Raw genomic sequence first — 10,396 nt, forward strand, 5'->3', positions numbered from 1 at the left:
TGAGACAGGCAAAATTATGAGCAAGAAATTAATATTTAATTAGTCACATCAGATAATAAATAAGAAGTGTAAAGAAGACAGAAAAGGCCAACAGAAAAGGCTATCTCTGAAAGACTTCCCCTCCCTGACTTCCAGTGAACTCACAGTGTGAACATCACAGTTACAGTTTTTCAAAACTGGAGTTCATTTACACAGTGGATTTTGGTACTCTCTATGATATGTCACAGATACCTATGTCCTGTCTCCTCAAGGATCCTATGAGGTTGTAGCAGACAGAAACTCTATCCTGTACAACATTTACCTAGAACAGGCTACAAAGCAAGATGTCAGTACTATGGTAAAAACAAAATAAAAACAAAAAAACGCATGGAGCAGATCCTGGGCAAGAGGGAGGAGAGCTGGAGATCAAGGGCCGCTGTGGCCCACACTCAGCGGGACTGCCAGACAGGATTGGATCCAGTGTGGACGATTAAATCAAAGGAAAGGAGGCTTGTTCTTTTACATAGTTGGCTCACAGTGGCTCCTCAGGTGCCTTCAGGATGCCTGCAGCACTTGTAAAAAACAGTCAGATCATCTGTGAGGTGTGGGCCAGCAACCTTGAGGAAGAGATGCGAAAGATCCATGAGATTGTCCTCAACTACATACAACTTTATTGCTATGGACACAGACTTTCTAGGTATTGTTCTGTGACAAATTGGTGAATTTCGCAGGTCCATAGATTACCAATATTAGCTTTGTGGTGCAGTGCTGATCTTCTAAAAATCAGCCTTACATTCACAAATGAAAATGGGGAGTACCCTTCTGGAATAAAAACATGGCAGTTCAACTTCAAGTTCAACCTGACTGAGGATATGTACTCGCAGGATTCCATAGACCCAGGGTTGCAGTTCTAGAAACATGAGGAGGGAGGGATCAATAAGCTGCACTTTCTGGAGCTGCTTATGACATCAGGAATAGTTCTCTGTGATAACGTCGAGTCATTTCACAGTGGCTATGATTTTGGCTATATAGTAAAGCTGTTTACAGATTCTCAATTGCCAGAAGAACACGAGTTTTGTTGGTTTTTTTTTTCACATCCTTAATATTTTTTCCGTCCATTTATAATGTGAAATACCTGATGAAGAACTGCAAAAATCTTCAGGGAGGCCTTCAGGAGGTGGTCAATCAGTTGGATTTGCAGAGGATTGGAAAGCAACATCAAGCAGGCTCAGACTCTCTGCTGATGGGGATAGCTTTCTTGGGGATGAAAGAGCTATTCTTTGAGGACAATATTGATGATGCCAAGTATTGTGGGCACCTCTATGCCTGGGCACAGGAATGGCCCAGAAGCAGAGTGAGGATGTGGACTCTGCCCAGAAGATGAGCATCTTGGCCATGATCAACAACATGCAGCAGTAGTAGTATGTATACCATGCGGCCTGTGCTGTCTGCCCTGCCATTGACCTGAATCTGCTCCAAGCAAAGATTTTGGGTTTTTGTTAAAAGATGACTATTTTAGTTCCAAGAGGGGGTTTGCTCTGAATTTGTAAACAAGTCTTCCTTGTCCTCATGTCCATACCCCTCTGCCACCTCCTGCCACCAGCATCCATGGCTTCATGGACACCTTTTTAAATCTCCAGGATGTCTGAAACAAACCAGTAAAATGTATATGACTCTTGCCAAAAAAAAAGAAGAAAACCAAAATAAATAAATAAAACACATAAAGTACAGGTGCTACCACAGCCAGTCAGGAGCTTCATCTGCTGACACAAAGGATGAGAGATGAATCAAAATCAAAAATACTATGACTATTGAAATGAACTTTGCTATCAGCATCCCTAATATGAAATTATCTCTAAATTAGAGTCAATAAGGTTTAAAAGGAAACTTTATTTTGATACAATACAACCTACAACAAGTGAGTCAGACACAATCTCTGATTTCAGATGAAATGAACAATTTGTCTCTCAGATGTCTCATTTGTCCCCAGACAGCTATACTAAGGCATACTGAAATCATGTAAGTATTACTATAGTTGACAGGAAGTTAGTCTGATGTGTGCAGTAAAATGGAGTTGAAAACATTGTTTCCCAATCAATTATACCAAATAAATTCTTCTGAAAATGAGTACAGCCAGCTCCTCTCATTGTCTTGCACTTTGCTCTATATTTGTTTTTGTGATGGGCACACCATGAGGTAGTACAGAAGGGAAGTTGAGGCTGACTTGTTATGCTGAAAATCAAACTAAATGTAGAAATACACCCCATCAATAAATAATAGCAAATGGGACTGAACTTTACATTGAAAAATAAGAAGCAAATTTGAGGCAGAAGGATTACCTTCAGTTTCCAAACATCCAATACCTGACTGAGGAGAGTATCAATGATACCAAATCTCACACTGACTGAAGAATTGATTGAACAACTTGACAAACTGAAACTTCTGTTTTCTGTTTCATGGTTCATGTCTGTATCTGTAAAAATACAAGAAGCATACATGATACAATTCCAGGAAATGCCACTGGATTTTCTCTGTAGCATACTGCTCAGTATGTAATGTCTTGCTTTGTTTCCTGTAGAACACTGCCTAATATGTAATGCCTGGTTTTGTTTCCTTTCCATCTTCCTTACAATCCCATTCATCTACACTGCTTGGCCTCTGTCCTTAACAAAAATTAAGTTCAAGTAACCCCAAGGAGAAAGTGGAGATTACAAACAGTGTATCAATTCATTGTCTATTTCCCTCTGCTTGGTATTACTCAAAACATAATAATTAAATAGATTTTACTCAAAATGCTAGCAAATATCATGGGGAATTTATACTAATAAATGAATAAGATTTTGAGTAGTGTCTTCAATAAGAAATCTAAAATAGCTCTTCTAAAAGAAAAATATTTTCTCACTATTAACCTACATTACCAAAACAAAGTCAAGCAAATACTATAATCTGGCTTTTCTTTTTTACAACTTGCATTTCTATATATCCATATAATTATATAAAATGATAATTATTAAATTTAATATAAGGTTCTGGATAGTTTAAAATGGACTAGAAATAACTTTCTGTAAAAGGTCAAAGAAAGTGCTCGCTTCGGGAGCACATATACTAAAATTGAAATGATACAGAGATTAGAATAGCCCCTGTGCAAGGATGACACAGAAATTCATGAAGTGTTTCATATTTTTTAACTGGCTGAAAGAAAAAAGGAAAACAGGTCTAAAGGAGTGCTGACACAAAGGCCCACAGGAAGGTCAAGCCACCATCAGAAACAGCAAGACAAGCTAACACCAGAGACAACCTGATGGTGAGACACAAGCACAGGAACCCAAGCAACAGAAACCAAGACTACTTGGCATCATCAGAGCTGTCTTCCCACCAAAGCAAACACTGGATATTCAAACATGCCAGAAAAGCAAGATCTAGATCTAAAATCACATTTTATCATGATGATGGCGGATTTAAGAAGGTCATAAATAACTCCCTTAAGGAAATACAGGAAAGCACAAATAAACAAGCAGAAGTCCTTAAAGAGGAAACACAAAAATCCCTAAAAGAACTACTGGAAAACATAACCAAAAAGGTAAAGGAATTGAGCGAAACCATACATTATCTAAAAATGGAAATAGAAACAATAAAGACATGACAAAGGGAGACAACCCTGGAGATAGAAAGTGTAGGAGACAGATTAGGAGGCATAGATGCAAGCATCACTAACAGAATACAAGAGATAGAAGAGAGAATCTCAGTAACAGAAGATACCATAGAAAACATTGACACAACTGTCAAAGATAATGGAAAATGGAAAAAGCTCCTAGCCCAAAACATATAGGAAATCCAAGACACAATGAGAAGATCAAACCTAAGGATAATAGGTATAGAAGAGAGTGAAGAATCCCAACTTAAAGGGCCAGTAAATATCTTCAACAAAATCATAGAAGAAAACTTCCCTAACCTAAAGAAAGAGATGCCCATAAACATACAAGAAGCCTACAGAACTCCAAATAGATTGGACCAGAAAAGAAACTCCTCCCATCACATAATACTCAAAATACCAAAGGCACAAAATAAAGAAAGAATATTAAAAGCAGTAAGGGAAAAAGGTCAAGTAACATATAAATGCAGACCTATCAGAATTATAACAGACTTCTCACCAGAGACTATGAAAGTCAGAAGATCCTGGACTGATGTCATACAGACCCTAAGAGAACACAAATGCCTGCCCAGGCTACCATATCCAGCAAAACTATCAATTAACATTGAAGGAGAAACCAAGATATTCCATGACAAAACCAAATTTGCACAATATCTTTCTCAAAATCCAGCGCTACAAAGGATAATAAATGGAAAAACCCAACACGAGGACGGAAACTATACCCTAGGGGAAAAAAAAAAGAAAGTAATCTCCTTTCAACAAAACCAAAAGAAGAGAAGCACACAAACATAATCCCACCTCCAAATATGAAAATAACAGGAAGCAACAATCACTATTCCTTAGTATCTCTCAAAATCAGTGGACTCAATTCTCCAATAAAAAGACAAAGATTAACAGACAGGATACATAAAGAGAACCCAGCATTTTGTTGCCTATAGGAAACACACCTCAGAGACAAAGACAGACACTACCTCAGAGTAAAAGTCTAGAAAACCACATTGCAAGCAAATGGTCCAAAGAAGAAAGCTGGAGTAGCCATCCTAATATTGAATAAAATCAACTTTCAACCAAAAGTCATCAAAAAAGATAAGGAAGGACATTTCATATTCATCAAAGGAAAAATCCACCAAGATGAACTCTCAGTCCTAAATATCTAAGCTGCAAATATAAGGGCACCTACATACATAGGAGAAATCTTACTAAAGCTCAAAGCACACATTGCACCTCACACATAATAGTAGGAGATTTCAACACCACACTCTTATCAATGGACATATCATGGAAATAGAAATTAAACAGAGACATAGACAGACTAACAGAAGTTATGAACCAAAAGGACTTAACAGTTATTTATAGAACATTCTATCCCAAAGCAAAAGGATATACCTTCTTCTCACCACCTCATGGTACCTTCTCCAAAATTGTCCATATACTTGGTCACAAAACAGCCCTCAACAGATACAGAAAGATAGAAATAATCCCAGGCATCCTATCAGATCACCACAGACTAAGGCTGGTCTTCAATAACAACAATGAGGAAAGAATGCCCATATAAACATGGAAATTGAACAATGCTCTACTCAATGATAACTTGGTCAAGGAAGAAATAATGAAAGAAATTAAAGGCTTCTTAGAATTTAATGAAAATGAAGGTGCACCATACCAAACTTATGGGACACAGTGAAAGCTGTGCTAAGAAGAAAACTCATAGCTCTGAGTGGCTGCAGAAAGAAATAGGAGAGAGCATACATCAGCAGCTTGACAACACACCTAAAAGCTCTAGAAAAAAAGAAGCAAATACACTCACGAGGAGTAGAAGGCAGGAAATAATCAAACTCAGGGCTCAAATCAACTAAGTAGGAACAAAAAGGACTATACAAAGAATAACCAGAATCAAAAGTCAGTTCTTTGAGAAAATCAGTAAGATAGTTAAACCCTTAGCCAGACTAACCAGAAGGCACAGAGAGAGGGAGAGTGCCCAAATTAACAAAATAAGAAATGAAAAGGGAGACATAACAACAGAATCAGAGGAAATTCAAAAAAGCATCAGATTCTACTACAAAAACCTATATTCAACAAAACTTGAAAATATGGAGGAAATGGACAAATTTCTAGACAAATACCAGGTACCAAAGTTAAATCACAAACAGATAAACCATTTAAATAACTCCATAACTCCTAAAGAAATAGAAGCAGTCATTAAAGGTCTCCCAACCAAAAAGAGCCAGGTCCAGATGGGTTCAGTGAAGAATTCTATCAGACCTTCATAGAAGACCTCATACCAATACTATCCAAACTATTCCACAAAATTGAAACAGATGGAGCACTACCAAATTCCTTCTATGAAGCCACAATTACTCTTATAACTAAACCACACAAAGACCCAACAAAGAAAGAGAACTTCAGACCAATTTCCCTTATGAATATTGACACAAAAATACTCAATAAAATTCTTGCAAACCAAATCCAAGAAAACATCAAAACTATCATCCACCATGATCAAGTAGGCTTCATCCCAGGTATGCAGGGATGGTTCAATATATGGAAAACTATCAACGTAATCCACTATATAAACCAACTGAAAGATAAAAACCACATGATCATTTCATTAGATGCTGAGAAAGCATTTGACAAAATTCAGCAGCCCTTCATGATAAAAGTCCTAGAAAGAATAGGAATTCAAGGCCCATACTTAAACATAGTAAAAGTCATATACAACAAACCAGTAGCTAACATTAAACTAAATGGAGAGAAACTTGAAGCAATCCCACTAAAATCAGGGACTAGACAAGGCTGCCCACTCTCTCCCTACTTATTTAATATAGTTCTTAAAGTCATAGCCAGAGCAATCAGACAACAAAAGGAGGTCAAAGGGATACAAATTGGGATGGCAGAAGTCAAAATATCACTATTTGCAGATGATATGATAGTATATTTAAGTGACTCCAAAAGTTCTACCAGAGAACTACTAAGCCTGATAAACAAAGTGGCTGGGTATAAAATTTACTCAAACAAATCAGTAGCCTTCCTCTACATAAAAGATAGACAGGCTGAGAAAGAAATTAGGGAAATGACACCCTTCATAATAGTCCCAAATAATATAAGATACCTCGGTGTGACTTTAGCCAAGCTAGTGAAAGATCTGTATTACAATAATTTCAAGTCTCTAAAGAAAGAAATTGAAGAAGACCTCAGAAGATGGGAAGATCTCCCATGCTCATGAATTGGGAGGATTAATATAGGAGAAATGGCCATTTCACCAAAAGTGATCTACAGATTCAGTGCAATCCCCATCAAAATTCCAATCCAATTCTTCATAGAGTTAGATAGAACAATTTACAAATTCATTTGGAATAACAAAAAACACAAGATGGCTAAAACTATTCTCAACAATAAAAGTACTTCTTGGGGAATCATCATCCCTGACCTCAAGCACTATTACAGAGCAATAATGATAAAAACTGTATGGTATTGGTACAGAGACAGGCAGATATACCAGTGGAATAGAATTGAAGACCCAGAAATGAACCCACACACCTCTGGTGACTTGATTTTTGACAAAGGAGCCAAAACCATCCAATGGAAAAAAGATAGCATTTTCTTTTTTTAAAATTTTTTTATTAGAAATATTTCTTTACTTACATTTCAAACGTTATTCCCCTTTTCAGTTTCCTGTCCATAAGCCCCCATTTCCTCCCCTCCCTGTCCCCCATATGGGTATTCCCCCTATACCCCCCCTTATTGCCTCCCATATTCCCCTGCACTGGGGGTCCAACCATGGCAAGCCCAAGGGCTTCCCCTTCCCCTGGTGCCCCAACAAGGCTATTCTCTGCTACATATGCAGTTGGAGCCCTGGGTCAGTCCATCTATGGTCTTTCGGTAGTGGTTTAGTCCCTGGAAGCTCTGGTTGGTTGACATTGTTGTTTTTATGGGGTTGAGAGCTCCTTCAGCTCTTTCAATCCTTCCTCTAATTCCCCCCAAGGGGGTCCTGTTCTCAGTTCTGTGGTTTGCTGCTAGCATTGACCTTTGTATTGGACATGCTCTGGATATGTCTCTCAGGAGAGATCTATATCCAATCTCTTTCAGCATGCATTTTCTAGTTTCATCAATCTTATCTAGTTTTGGTGGCTGTATATAATTGGCCCTATGTGGGTCAGGCTCTGAATGGCCATTCCTTGAGTCACTGCTCTAAACTTTGCTTCCATATCACCTTCCTATGATAATAAAAATTTTATATTCTTAACAATTTGTATTCTCAACCTGGAATCAATAATGATCATGTCTTTATTAAAGTTTTACTGTAATCTTTCTATACTCTTTTGTTTACATATGGTCTAAGACTGCTGTGATGGTATGGCAGAGTTGATTTGTGATAAGAAATGCGAGACTTTCAAACTCTCAAATGTTTTCCTTTGACCCTTTTCCCCCCATTTTTATTAAATTGGGAATTTCTTATTTACATTTCAGATATGATTCCCTTTCCCCCCTATGAATATTTTTCCCCTTTTAAGAAGGAATGGGAGTATCACATTTTGGTCATCCTTCTTCTTGAGCTTCCTGTGGATTGCATCTTGGGTAATTTGAGCTTTTTGGCTAATATTCATTTATCAGTGAGTGCATATCAAGTGTGTTTTTCTGTGATTGAGTAACCTCACTCAGGATGATATTTTCTAGTTCATTCCATTTGCCTATGAATTTCATGAAGTCATTGTTTTTGATAGCTGAGTAGTACACCATTGATACAGAGACAGGCAGGCAGATCAATTGAATAGAATTGAAGACCTGGAAATGAACCCACATACCTATGGTCACTTGATCTTTGACAAAGGAGCTAAAACCATCCAATGGAAGAAAGGTAGCATTTTTATCAAATGGTGCTGGTTCAACTGGAGGTCAGCATGTAGAAGAATGCAAATCTATCAATTCTTATCGCTCTGTACAAAGCTTAAGTCCAAGTGTATCAAGGACCTCTACATCAAACCAAATATACTCAAACTAGTAGAAGAAAAAGTGGGGAAGAGTCTTGAACACATGGACACTGGGGAAAATTTCCGTAACAGAACAACAATGGTTTATGCTCTAAGATCAAGAATTGACAAATGGGACCTCATAAAACTGCAAAGCTTCTGTAAGTCAAAGGACACTGTCATTAGGACAAAATGGCAACCTACAGATTGGGAAAAGATCTTTAGTAATCCTATAACTAATAGATGGTTAACATCCAAAATATACAAAGAACTCACGAAGTTAGATTCCAGAAAGCCAAATAACAGTATTAAAAAAATCATTACAGAGCTAAACAAAGAATTCAGAGTTGAGGAATATCAAATGGCTGAGAAGCACCTAAAGAAATGTTCAATATCCTTAGTTATCACGGAAATGCAAATCAAAACAAACCTGAGATTCCATCTCTCACCTGTCAGAATAGCTAAGTTCAAAAATTCAGGTGACAGCAGATGCTGGCGAGGATGTGGAGAAAGAGGAACACTCCTCCATTGTTGGTGGGATTGCAGACTGGTACAACCACTCTGGAAATCAATCTGAAGGTTCCTCAGAAAATTGGATATTCTACTACCTTAGGACCCAGCTATACCTTCCTGAGCATATACTCAAACGATACTCGAACATACAACAAAGGCACATGCTCCACTATGTTCATAGCAGCCTTATTTACATTAGCCAGAAGCTGGAAAGAACCCAGATGTTCAACAGAGGAATGGATACAGACAATGTGGTACATCTCCACAATAGAGTACTACTCAGCTATCATCTGCAAATAGTGATATTTTGACTTCTCCTTTTCCAATCTGTATCCCCTTGATCTCCTTTTGTTGTCTGATTGCTCTGGCTAGAACTTCAAGAACTATATTGAATAAGTAGGGAGAGAGTGGGCAGCCTTGTCTAGTCCCTGATTTTAGTGGGATTGCTTCAAGTTTCTCTCCATTTAGTTTAATGTTAGCTACTGGTTTGTTATATATGACTTTTATTATGTTTACATATGAGCCTTGAATTCCTGTTCTTTCCAGGATTTTTATCATGAAGGGCTGCTGAATTTTGTCAAATACTTTCTCAGCATCTAATGAAATGATCATGTGGTTTTTATCTTTCAGTTTGTTTATACAGTGGATTATGTTGATGGTTTTCCATATATTGAACCATCCATGCATACCTGGGATGAAGCCTACTTGATCATGGTGGATGATAGTTTTGATGTTTTCTTGGATTTGGTTTGCAAGAATTTTATTGAGTATTTTTGTGTCAATATTCATAAGGGAAATTGGTCTGAAGTTCTCTTTCTTTGTTGGGTCTTTGTGTGGTTTAGGTATAAGAGTAATTGTGACTTCATAGAAGGATTTCCGATTACCTGAGGTCACACAGAGAAACCCTGCTTCAAAGGCAAAGAAAAAAAAAGGATGTCACATGAGAATGAATATAAAACTTACACCAAGAAGTAACCAAATAAATATTCAACTCTATTTAATGGTAGACCTACGTAATTACTTATGGGAACATTTATTAATGTCTTCAATGTACTTTGAAATGCAAAAGTAAACAAGACAAGGATATAACTGAGGGCTGTATAATAGTTCCTGTATAATATTGAATATGACATCTAAGTAGTAAGTGCACTTATTTACAATAAAATTATTTCATTTCATGTATGCTTAAAATTAATTTTTCATATCACTACTGGGAAAATGCTAGTCAGTCTTCATAAACTTTAGTTGAATCTGGTATTATGTACTGCACAATAGCATTAAAATT

At 37.2% G+C, this 10,396-nt stretch overlaps 1 non-coding gene and 1 pseudogene across 1 annotated transcript; both read left to right on the top strand.

The window, feature by feature from the left end:
* The first annotated feature begins 386 nt into the window (after positions 1-386).
* On the top strand, positions 387-1,450 carry Cnot8-ps1 (CCR4-NOT transcription complex, subunit 8, pseudogene 1; annotated as a pseudogene).
* A 1,610-nt stretch (positions 1,451-3,060) lies between these two features.
* On the top strand, positions 3,061-3,164 carry Rnu6-767 (RNA, U6 small nuclear 767). The gene has a single exon (XR_005501571.1). It is a non-coding gene; the product is annotated as a U6 spliceosomal RNA (small nuclear RNA).
* The last annotated feature ends 7,232 nt before the right edge of the window (positions 3,165-10,396 follow it).

Source organism: Rattus norvegicus, chromosome 2, assembly GCF_036323735.1.
Source record: "Rattus norvegicus strain BN/NHsdMcwi chromosome 2, GRCr8, whole genome shotgun sequence".
NCBI classification, from domain to species: domain Eukaryota; kingdom Metazoa; phylum Chordata; class Mammalia; order Rodentia; family Muridae; genus Rattus; species Rattus norvegicus.